Genomic DNA, 11,616 nt, shown 5'->3' with positions numbered 1-11,616 from the left:
GGAGGGGGCAGAGGCAGGGCATGGGGAAGGAATTTGGGACTGAGTAAGGAGGGGGCAGAGGTGGGTTGGTGGAGTAGGGAAGGGTTATGGGGAGTGGCCAGCGGTGGGTTTGGGAGGGAATAGGGAGGGGGGGGGCACAAGCAGGTTTGGGGAGAAGGCAGAGGTAGTTTGGGGAGGAGGGAGAGGACAGAGGCAGGGTTGGGGGGAGTCGGGAAGGGTTTCAAGGGAGGGGGCAGAGGTGGATTTGAGGCAATAGGGAGGGGGCACAGGCAGGTTTGGAGTGGGAAGGGGGTAGAGAGTTTGGGGGAGGGGTTGGGGCAGGGGGCAGAGGCAGGTTTGGGGGGCTGGGGGGAGTGTGTGGAGGGGGCAGAGACCGGTTCGGGAGGGTTGGGGGGAGTGTGTGGAGGGGGCAGAGACAAGCTTGGGGGGAGTGGGAAGGGGGCTGGGGCAGTGGGGAGGGGGCAGAGACCGGTTTGGGAGGGTTGGGGGGAGTGTGTGGAGGGGGCAGAGGCAGGTTTGGGAGGAGTGGGAAGGGGGCAGAGAGTTTGGGGGAGGGGGCTGAGGCAGGGGGGAAGGGGCAGAGACCGGTTTGGGGAGCGGACTGGGGGCGGGTGGAGGAGGCAGAGGCGGGTCGGGGTGACCCGCAGGAGACCTGGGCGATGGCTGGGGGCGGACTCGGGGGGCACTGGCTCGGGGTTCCCTGCTGGGGAGGGGGGCCCGTTCCTCAGCGCCCCCCTCCTCTCGACGTCACTTCCGAGGCCGGAGACAAAATGGCGTCCGGCTGGTGCCGGAGCCTGGGGCTGCTCCGGGCCACTTAGAGCCGGGCCGGCCGCAGGGGCAGGCAGGCGGCGGCGGCGGCGGCGGCGGCGCAGGTAAGACGGACCCGGCGGCGCTGCGAACAGACGCCGCCGCTGCTGCAGGGGGGGGGCTTGGGTCCCGGGCTAGGAGCCTCCGCACGGGGCCGCTGGGGGCGCCCTACCCGCAGCCGGGGGACCGCCCTGCGCTGGGAGGGGCGATCAGGTGGGTCCCTGAGGGCAGCGCCGTGGAGCCGGCTCCATGGGATGCCCCTCGGCCGGGGCTGGTAGATGGGGGCTGTCGGAGGGCTCCGGAGAGGGGCGGGGGAGTTCTGGCTGTGGGGAGTAAAGGCCCCCCTCAGCCGTGAACCCCAACGTTGTGCCTTGGGGGAGGCGAGCAGGGCTCCTGGGGACACCCCCCTGCCCAGGGTGCTGGAGGAGGGGGCCGGGGACAGAGTCCTGACGGGCTGGGGGCCAGCGAAGGGAGTATTGTGCACATGGGGAGCAATGCGGGGTGGGAATCCGTTGGGAAAGGGGGGCCGCACCCATCGAGGTCTGTTTAAAAATGTCTTCGCGGAATAACGTTTTTGCAGCGGTCTGGGGTGGGGCGTTCGGACAAATATTGGAAATGCCCAAAACTAAGGAAAAACCTCCCAAATGCAATGAGATTCCCACTTGGCCAGTTGGAACGTGCAAAATAATATACCTCATTCAAACACACAATAATCTTGAGCCTACTCTGTCATCAGAAGCCATGACAATTGATGAGCCTTGCAGCTCATCTCAAGACCAAGAATCCAAGCTCTGTTTGACCAGGGAGAAATGAATTCCAGCGTCAAAGGCCTGGTCTGCTCATAAAAATTAGATTGACCTAGCTACGTTGGTCCAGGGTGTGAAAATCTTCATGCACTGTGAGATGTAGTTGGGTTGACCAGACCATCACTGTAGATGCTGGTAAACTGGTTGACGAATGAATCCATCAACCTAGCTACTGCCTTTTGGAGGGTTGGATTAACTACGTTGATGGAAGGGTTTTCCATTGGAGCAGGAAGCATGTACACTATGGTGCTACAGTGACACAGCTGCAGCACCATGGCTGTGGCTGCCATGGTATAGATGTACACAGACTCCTCACTGAAAATACCCTCTAACAGGGTCTCTTGCACAAACCAGAGAGCTCTTGCTTGAAGGTGGAGCAGTATCACTGGGGAAAGAGATGGTTCTTCAGGTAGCCTCAGACACAAAACACTTAGGGCTGTGTAGATCAAAACTCCAGTTTCAGACTGATTGGAAATCAGTGCAGGACATGGAATGCTGGTATGATGAAATAATTCTCTTTGCAAAGTACTGTGGATAGTCACATTCTCACTAAAGTTTCCCAGTGATCTTAAAAACTGTAAAGTGTACTGCAGGACTTTGATTTTGAGGGACAAAGAAAATGTCAAACTCTTTCATCAGTTGCAGAAGGGAAAAAAGCTGCTTTTGTCAGTCACTACCTGAGCATCCAAATGCAGCAGAGAATTTAATAACCTCCGTATTCTGAAATTGAGTAATAAACAGAATATATGCTTCTCCTCTCTAGTGGAGCTGCTAACATTTCTCCAATTTTTTCTCCCAACTTACCCACATTCTCTGTCTTGATTGAGCTACCAGCTCTCTCATACAACTCCTGTTCTTGGCTAGTAATCCATCTCACTAGCTGAATCAGAGAGGATGGAGATGGTAGAGTAAGGTGTTGTCAACAGCTCACATACCCTCTTCACATACCCTGCAAAGTCTAATGTTTACATGGTCTTCTCATTAAAATTTTCAAACGGTCACCACCACTGGTGTACCTCTACAAGTGCGAGCACTAGTATAGACTGGCCTACAGCAACACCTGCGCTCTCTAGACTTGCTCTGTGCAGGTGAGATGACAGTGGTTAAAACACTGGCAGTGGGTCAACATTAGCACTCCTACTGTTGCTGCTACAAACGGAATTGCTGACAGCAGTGGTGGGCAATTTTAAGAAACAAAAGACCCCTCAGACACTCTGAATAGTAGGTGTGACAAGATAGAACTCTGTGATGCCCCGCATGAAAGGCTTCAGGCTGATGGGTCAGCACTGTCCCCTGGGATCTCTTAGAATGAAAGGAATAGAGCAACCCTCTTGCTGTCCTTGGCAATTATTGTAGATGTGGCCAAAACTTCGGGCTCAGCAACATTGTAGGCAACTTTCATGTGTAAAACAGCATGCTTATTTTATCTTCCCGGTCATTTTCTACGATGGATGTGTTAGTGGGGAGACAAAGGTTTAAGTCCCTGGGAACGGGACTGTAGATGTACAGTTGTTCAGATTTGAGGATTCTGAGAACAAAAAGCCTTTTTCCAGGGAGGCAGGCGTGAAGGTGGGTGCTGTTTGTGTGTTTAGCTAAGGGTGACAGGTTTACAGGAGTTGGAGCGGACACCCTCAGTTCTTCCCTTTTCAGGAGTAGGCACTGTCCAGATAGAAAGACTGGCTTTTTTAAAAAAAACTTGTATATGTGACTTTTTATTGTTAAAAAGTTGGTAACACATGACTCTGCATGTGTGCAATGTATGCATCATTGGAGTAAAAGAAACACACATGCACAAGTTTCCTTTATATTGGCTTTCTGCATCACCCCCTGCCTAAAAATGGAGGTGAAAGATACAGCAGTAAATGAAAGTGAATCTAAATTTCTCTCAATAACTTCCTGGGCTGTTAAGATTTGAAATGGTTGATGAAGGGCTGATGCTCCAAGTCCCCGCCTCTCTCCTTTCAAGTCAAGTGTGTAATTCATGGACAGTGAAGATCTCCTAGACAACTCTGTGTAAGAGCAGTATTGTGTCCTGGGTTTCTTTGCCAACCTTCCTTTCCCCAGCACTGTTGTGCAGATTGTGATAGGCCTGTTAGTGTCAAATCTCCACTGCAGAAATGGCTGCGTTTCAGTGCTATATGCAGGTACTTTCTGAAGCACTTAGGGATTAGAGGGAATGGTATAGATGTAAAATATGAAATATTGTCCCTTTCTAGGTGTCTTTCTACTGCAGCCGAAATGTGCAAGCAGCACACTGTAGCTGACAGGTGTAGTAAGATTGCTCTGTACCCTTTCCAGAGGTATATAAACTCAATTGGGAAAACGAATGCATGGTGCTGAAACTTATACATCAGATCTTTTCTTCAAATTTAACTTAAATCTTTCTCTGTTTAGTTAGCTTTGCTGTTGTATTTAATGCTTTCAAATGTGTAATTTTAACACTCTTGTCTATTGTGCCCTTCTGGATCACATTTTCACAAGCTTTACTTAATTGTTTAGATACCAGTAACATTTTTATTCTTGTGCATCAGTATATTTGAGATGCATTTAAGATATACATGAATATTTTATCGTCACAAGTCCTATTCAAAAACACTGACTTTCTACACATCATGGAAATATTTGTATATGAACAAACAATTCTACAGTATTATCAATAGGTTTCTTTCTGAAACATTATTTGTATTGTGCCTATTATTTCAAGGCGGTACTCATAATTTTGGGTGCTTTACCTACAGCAGAGTTTTTTGAGGCTGCTTTGAAGTGTGCCTTTGATGCACCTTAGGAGATCCTTATAGCACTGGTGCTTATTTCATGCTGTCTTTGTTTGATTCTTTGAAGAATCAAAGAAGATTATAAGGAGATCCTTATAGCACTGGTGCTTATTTCATGCTGTCTTTGTTTGATTCTTTGAAGGGCAGCCATCAACTCAAAATCTAATACTTTAGATTTTGGTACTTCATACCAATTTGTGGTTTTGAAATCATACTTTGGCTTAATTTTTTCTCTGGTGCTATATTGAAGACTCATAGACGCAAAAGGGGGAGGAGAACTGATTAATTAACTATACAAAGTAGAGTGACACTGACCGTATATAATGAGCTGTAAAATCAATAATGTAAATAGCTGAAAAAAATATTTGTACTTTAATATTTCTATTACACTTAAATGCTGCTTGCAACAATCGCAGTCACGTTTTTTCAGGCTGAAGTGTAATTTTTAAGTTAACTGTGTTCCTGTAGATTTCTTTTGAATTGTATCTTTAAAACGAAAATGGGCTTCATGAAACAAAGTATATCTATCTATTTTGGGGGGGTTATTCTTTAGGGTTTTTTGTTTTGTTTTTTTTTAGAAAACATGGTTTAGAGTAAGGGACTGGGAGCTGGGACTGCTGAAGTCAGTTCCCATTCTGTTTACTTTTCTGTGTGACACAGGGACAAATCACTGAACTTCTCTGTGTCTGAGTTTACCTGTCTAAAATGGTCATAATACTTATATTGGGGTATTGAGTATTAATTAATTGCTGATTATAAAGTTTTTTTTGAGATCCTCTGATGAAAGACTAGATGAGCACAAAGTGTTAACTTTGTATTTGTAACACGTAAGCGTTAGCTTTTTGCTTTGATTCTTTTCAGTTTTATTTTTCTCTATTGTGGCCGAGTATTGAATATGTCCTAGTTTGTAGATTGCCACACAGGTAAATATTCAGGAAGAATGGAGAGCTTTAACCCACAATTACCTAGTTTGGGTAGTAATCAAACCCCACTTTTAACACAGCTTTAACTATCTGCAACTAGTCTGTTGTTTTCAGATCCTTGCTTATGTAACTGTCCTCTGACCTCTCCCTGACTATCCTATTACTTAATCTACAATGGGAAGAAATGAGTTGTTGTGGAGAGCTTGATGTGTAGATGTGGCAAACTCAGGGTTTATTTTTGCATTGAAGATTTCTTAGCATGGTTATCTGTTAAAAGTATTTATTTAGGTTAAAGCAGTTCACTTGGTTACTTAATATAGTGGTGCTAGTCAGGGTCCCCACCAGGGTTAATGATGCAACAGTGCTTACTTACCTTAGTCTCTAAGGTGCCACAAGTCCTCCTTTTCTTTTTGCGGATACAGACTAAACGGCTGCTACTCTGAAACTTGCTTACTTATGGTTTCTGTGGGATCACTGATTGCTTTTGTTTTGACAGTCCGGAATGACTGAAAATGTCTTTGTAATTAAGCTCCCACAGACAATGCTAATTGTTTCTATTTTTTTAAAAGGTCTGGATTTAAAAAAGCCTCTTATGGTTAACATCAATTAAGATATTTCTACAAGCCTTATTTCACTGAATTTGTTCAAAATTGTTATATAGCTTAAAAATACCTCAATATTAAATAGTAGGAATAAAAATGGAAATATGACTATCCTTTTTCTTAATTAAAATTGTTTATGTGGTATAATTAAAAAAAAAACACCTTTTCTGGTCAGAAGTGATGGAAAATCGCACTGTATGACTTGAGTTCTTTTTCATCTTCTGTCACTGATTTTCAGTCTGAGCTGGGGCAAGTCATACAAACTGTCTGTACCTGGTTTTCAATGTCTAAAATGGGAGTAATCTTTGTCTGTTTTTCCGATCTATAAATTGGGGATAGAAGTCCTAAAGAATTTCCACATGTACAAAGATGATTAATATTGTTTATATAATCAGAATTTACCCTATTTAGTTTAAACTTAGAACTTTTGCTAAACATACTATAAAATCTAGATAAAATATGCTCTGCAAATACAGTTTTTGTGCTGGATGACTTTTGTTTATTTCTTAACTTTATTCCATCTATGGTGTGTTTTTCTTTTTTTAATATAATATATCTTTTAATCATAAGCTTTGCAAGTAGAATTCAGAACAAGGCCAAAGTATTTTGTCTGTAAATTAAGCCAGTGTTCTACTAACTAACTAACTAAGCTAACTGCAATGCTTTCTCTACTAAGGATGTCATGCATAGCTTCCTCAAAATAAACATAACTTGTTGACTAAGACTGAATGTTTCTAAACAGGTTTTTCTGAAACTCAAATCAAGGTTATGAGATGCAGCAATTCTTGTTTTACTTATAACTGTTTATTTTCCAGTCAATTTTGTAACTAGTGAAGGGACCTAGTAATTCTGTAGAATTTAATCTTGTGGCAGGTTTTGATTCGAAGCAACTATTACTCAGCAATACTTCCTTTAAATTAGTTTTAAAAAAATTCAGAGATTGCTGTATTAGTGAGAGTGCTACCTGGAAAATGCTTGGCAAACCCTTTCATTCAGGACTTTTGTATTTCAGGTGGACCTCGGGGTATCTTTTATAGACTTACTTAAAACTGTTTATAAAAAGACTGAAGACTATTTTTAGGCTTGCGCATCAAGTTCAGAACCTAGTGGTTTTTGTTTTGTTTTTTGTTTGTTTTTGTTCTGTTTTGTATATGGTAAAGAACAATGTAGCAGGGATTCTTGTAGCCAACTTCCTCCCACCCATATAGTGAGTGAGAATTGGGAGCCAGGGCATTCTATCAAATTCCTCTCTACCAGCATGTGAGGTAAGAGTCCCACTCCTTTAGTTCCTGGGGAGTGCCTATAAAAGGGCATCCCTCCCTAGGAGGGCCGAATAGCAGGGGCCATAATTTCTTTACTGCAGGTGTCCAACTGACATCACCATCTGTTGGCTTTTGGTGTGTTTTGTTTAAAGAGGACTTGGCAATTTGTAGAGGAGGTGAAGTGACTGAAGTTGAAGGTCAGAAAAAAATGGAATAATCGGGGACTGACTTATTGCTATTATATAGGCTTTTTAATTACAATTACACTAGAAATATAAGAGCTAAAGCAGAACATAAACAGGGACTTTTGGAAATAAAGCAAAACAATTAGTAATACTTATAAAATCATTGAAAATATTTTGATCTAGAAGAAACTTATGATCGGAGTGGGGCAGAAGGATGATAGTGAACCAATGAAAAGAACAAAAACAAAAAGAAACAAAACTTTTGGGCAGAGGCTAAAAAACCCCAAATGGAGAAAGCCATGAACTAAGTACCTGGACAAAATGGGCAATGGCAAGGAATTAATATTTATTTTAAAAGTAAAATATAATAGATACATAAAAATATAACATAACATGAGCTTAGACCTGTGCTAAGCATCCTGACTGCTTTGCCTGTTTGTTGCATTACTTTTCTCCTCTCATCTTCTGTCCTCTCTTTTGAGATTGTAAACTCTTTGGGGCAAATATAGTATCATGTTTGAAAAGTGCCTAGCACTTTGCAGGTGGTACCACAAAACAGATAAACAGTAATAATTTTAGAGACTAACAAATTTATTGGATGAAGTGGGTTTTAGCCCAGAAAAGCTTATGCCCAAATAAATTTGTTAGTCTCTAAGGTGCCAGAAGTACTCCTTGGTTTTTTTGCTGATACAGACTAACATGGCTACCACTCTGAAACCAGTAATAATTTTGGCTCTGATGCATTCTCCACCAGAGAGAGAGACAATAGCCTTCAAGTATAGTGTTTCTGTAGGAGAGATAAAAATGTAATTCCCTGAGGGAATGAGTCTGAACAATATTATAAAACATTTCAGCAGAGGGTACAGAATTTACAGTGAAACTGCCTTTTTAGTTTAATTTCTCCAGCTCTTTGTTCAATATTTATATTTATCCCTTCCTTGAAATGGTTAATAGGAACAGTTCATCTTTATCCAGATAATTTTAAGGGTTTCTGGGGTTAATGAGATGGAGATAAGTGTTTGTTTTTCTCGTACCTCTTGTCAGTTTGCATTGTGTAAAATAAAAATAAAGCAATTCCCCCCAAAACCCCCACCCAGAGTCCTATTTGGAACTCTTAATTTTTAGACATGTATTTACTTTGCACTGCAGTGTTTTTTGCTACAGAAGCATGCAATAATATGAAACATACCATATAAAAGATTATGCACCCCCTCAAAAGGAAAAGGACCTGTTTGCTCAAACTGCTTAATTGGAGACTTTCCCTCTGATGTTTAACCACATACGGGCCCCTCAGTCTGCCTTCTCTGTTCAGGGAATGCAGTGCTCCTACTGAGGAAAAAGTGATGGTATTCTACAACATTCTCCACGTTTTTTCCTTTTTTAAATTTAGCAACAGTGAGAGAGATGTTGGCACAACCGCCCATGCCATTGCACTTCCCATTAGAGCATTGTGGGGGTGGGAAGAAGAGAATATTATACCTAATATGCAACTAATACTAATAAATGTGAAATAATATCTGAGAATACTGCAAATTTTGGGGCAGTCTGTTCCTTCTTCATCATTTGTAAGGTTTTATTGAAAATGCAAACCTAGCCAATATTACCCATTTTAAGAATAAACAAGAAAAACTACAAAGTTGAAAAATAAATTTCTTCACAAAGCAGCTATCCTATAGGATATTGGAAAAAACTCTCAGCCTAGGTAAGAGTTAAGTAAAAAAACCAAAAAAAACCCCCAATTGTGTTGGGTTTTCTCAACTAAGGCAACTTAAGCTTCCATCTGGAGTTCCTTAACTATTCCTTGGTTCAGAAATACCCTGAATTGTAAAACAGATACTGTTTGTTTGAGGATACTCCTCAACTAAGTCATATTATCATTCTTTTATTTTTGCATGTGGATAGCTTTTTCAATCTGCAGGACACCGTTCACACGAGAGAACAGTCTCATCCTTGAAGAGCTTGCAGTTCAGGTTGGTTATTTCAGTGGTATGTGAAATTGTCACTTTGGAGAAGGAGGGCAAAAAGCCTTATATGTGACATTCATGATTGGTCCTGGGAAGCAAAACACCTTGTGCCCTATATTAAATCATGCTCAATATAGGATTTTACCCTTCTTTGGGGTGGGAGATGTGAATAAGTAGTTTTAGCAGATTTCACATTACTTACTTAGTGCTGTAAATGATGTGATATTGAAAGAAAATAAAAGTTCACATCCTCTTAAAAACACAAATAACTGGCAAAGAGGTAGCTGTTTCAAGCTTTTGTGGGTGTAAGTTAAAGGGAGCAGTTAGAGATGATACAGAGAAGAAAATAGGAGGGGAGTGTAGGATGAAATGAAAGAAGAGATGGGAACAGGCACAGAATTAAAGAGGCTTGAAGGTCAGGACAAATGGTTATGGAGAAGAGACAAACGTAGAAGGAGAGGAGATGCTGATTTTCCTTGCAGTTTCCAAAAAGTGGGTCAAATTCTGATCTCAGTTACACCAGTGCAAAGCTAGAATAACTCAATGGATTAATTTATACTGTTGTAACTGAGAGCAAAATTTGGCCTAACCATACTTAACAATCTTCTTTTGCATTGATGAGCCCACTGTTTTAAAAAGAAAATGATTGCTTGGGCATGAGTGTTTCACCTTTCTCACACATTTTTACAGTTGAGCCTGTATTTAGTTTTCTAAAAGTTCCTTGTGGAAAGAGAGTCCTGATTTAAAGATGGAAAAACAACCAGTATTAAGGCCAACCAACAAAACATCCTAGTTTATCTTTCTATGACCTTCATTTCCCCTTATTCTGTATGGATGAGAGAGTAAAGTTTAAATGGTAGGTTTCACAGTAGCAGCCGTGTTAGTCTGTATTCGCAAAAAGAAAAGGAGTACTTGTGGCACCTTAGACTAACCACTTGATTTGAGCATAAGCTTTCGTGAGCGACAGCTCACTTCATCGGATGCATTCAGTGGAAGTTTAAATGATGCTTCTGAGAATGTTTAAAAGGTGAACTTCAAAGGGAAACTCAGTATTGAATTGAGCCTTGAAATTTGTACTGAATTGTATAATGGGGAGTTTGGGGGAATTGACACTGAAATCTAGCCTTATCTCAGTTCTGAGTTTCTCTTTGCAGTTCACCTTTCACATAGCTTTTAAAAATTAAGGGGGGTTACACATTCTTCCCAGATCTAGTGGAGAGAACATTTCACAGTCATATGGCCATAATGGAAAATAATGGTGGACCATAGTAGTTTTTACTGACAATACAGTAGAAAAAGAAGTAGTCAAACCTTTTTTTCACAGTAATGATGGTTTGACAATAAATATGTTTCTGATGCACTGTAATTTTATGGTAATTTAACACTGCTCTGATTATTTAGCAGAATGAATTGGGAAGCAGTCGTGTAATGAATCAGTTCACTTTGATCTCTCAGTATTGTTTTATGGCAGTAGTATGCTCCTCTTGGTAGAGCAGTGGATTTAAAATCTCAGGCTGCATTAGGTAGGGTTGAATTGCTGTAACCTAGTGTGAGAATAGCAACTGCTGTAGGTTTCAGCAGTTAATTTCTTTTATCAATGTTGCTGGGAAAAGTGAAGAGATAATACCACTTAGTCAGAGGGCAGTTGTAATTGCAGCTGCTGAAGAATGTGAAAATTGTTAATTTAAAGATGTGTGGCTGGAAAAGGGGCATATGACAATTATAAATGTGTTCACTGATTGTCTGCTACACTGTTAATATCTTGCCATGTAATGGAGATAGAAGAAATGTTAAATTATCCTTTTGTGTGTGTTACTAGTAGAGAGAAGTTTTTTTTTTTGCCATCTGGTGAACAAAGGCAAATATATGATATACCAAAGGTCTGTACATCTCACAGTTAATGTCTAGGCAGGCTGTTCTGCAGTATTGAATTATTTCTTGTTTTTTTTACTTGAAGGAGGGCATTCTTATTGAATTCTTAAGCCATTCTTGTATTTCTCCCATGTTAATTTTTATGTAGTGGCAGCACCCTTTCTGCTGCTAGTCATCGCAGTGATTGCTTAATGCTAGTCAGAGTACACGGACTGCTACATTTAAGGACTTACATGTTAAACAAAGGACAAGTTATATAATGTCACTTCTGGTTTGAGGAATTTATTATGTTGGTATCAGGTTACAGCATCCTTAAATATTTTCCAGTTTTTAATGCTTGCATTGTATCAGTTTGCCAGCAACGTTTGATCAGTTGTTTTTGGTGAAAGACTGAAATCTACTGAGCAGCTGCTGTAGGTTT

At 41.3% G+C, this 11,616-nt stretch overlaps 1 protein-coding gene across 2 annotated transcripts in view; it reads left to right on the top strand.

The window, feature by feature from the left end:
- The first annotated feature begins 737 nt into the window (after nt 1-737).
- Nucleotides 738-11,616, top strand: part of PRDM2 (PR/SET domain 2) — a 119,951-nt gene continuing 109,072 nt past the window's right edge. Inside the window, exons 1-2 of one of the 2 annotated variants that reach the window (XM_073317134.2) lie at nt 738-872; nt 9,262-9,329. The gene's annotated coding sequence lies outside the window, so the exon portion shown is untranslated. The remainder of the gene's footprint in view (nt 873-9,261; nt 9,330-11,616) is intronic. The other variant, XM_078849341.1, reaches the window with a different exon arrangement.

This window comes from Lepidochelys kempii, chromosome 18 (genome assembly GCF_965140285.1).
Source record: "Lepidochelys kempii isolate rLepKem1 chromosome 18, rLepKem1.hap1, whole genome shotgun sequence".
Lineage (NCBI taxonomy): Eukaryota > Metazoa > Chordata > Testudines > Cheloniidae > Lepidochelys > Lepidochelys kempii.
This window is presented reverse-complemented; position numbering and strand designations above follow the sequence as displayed.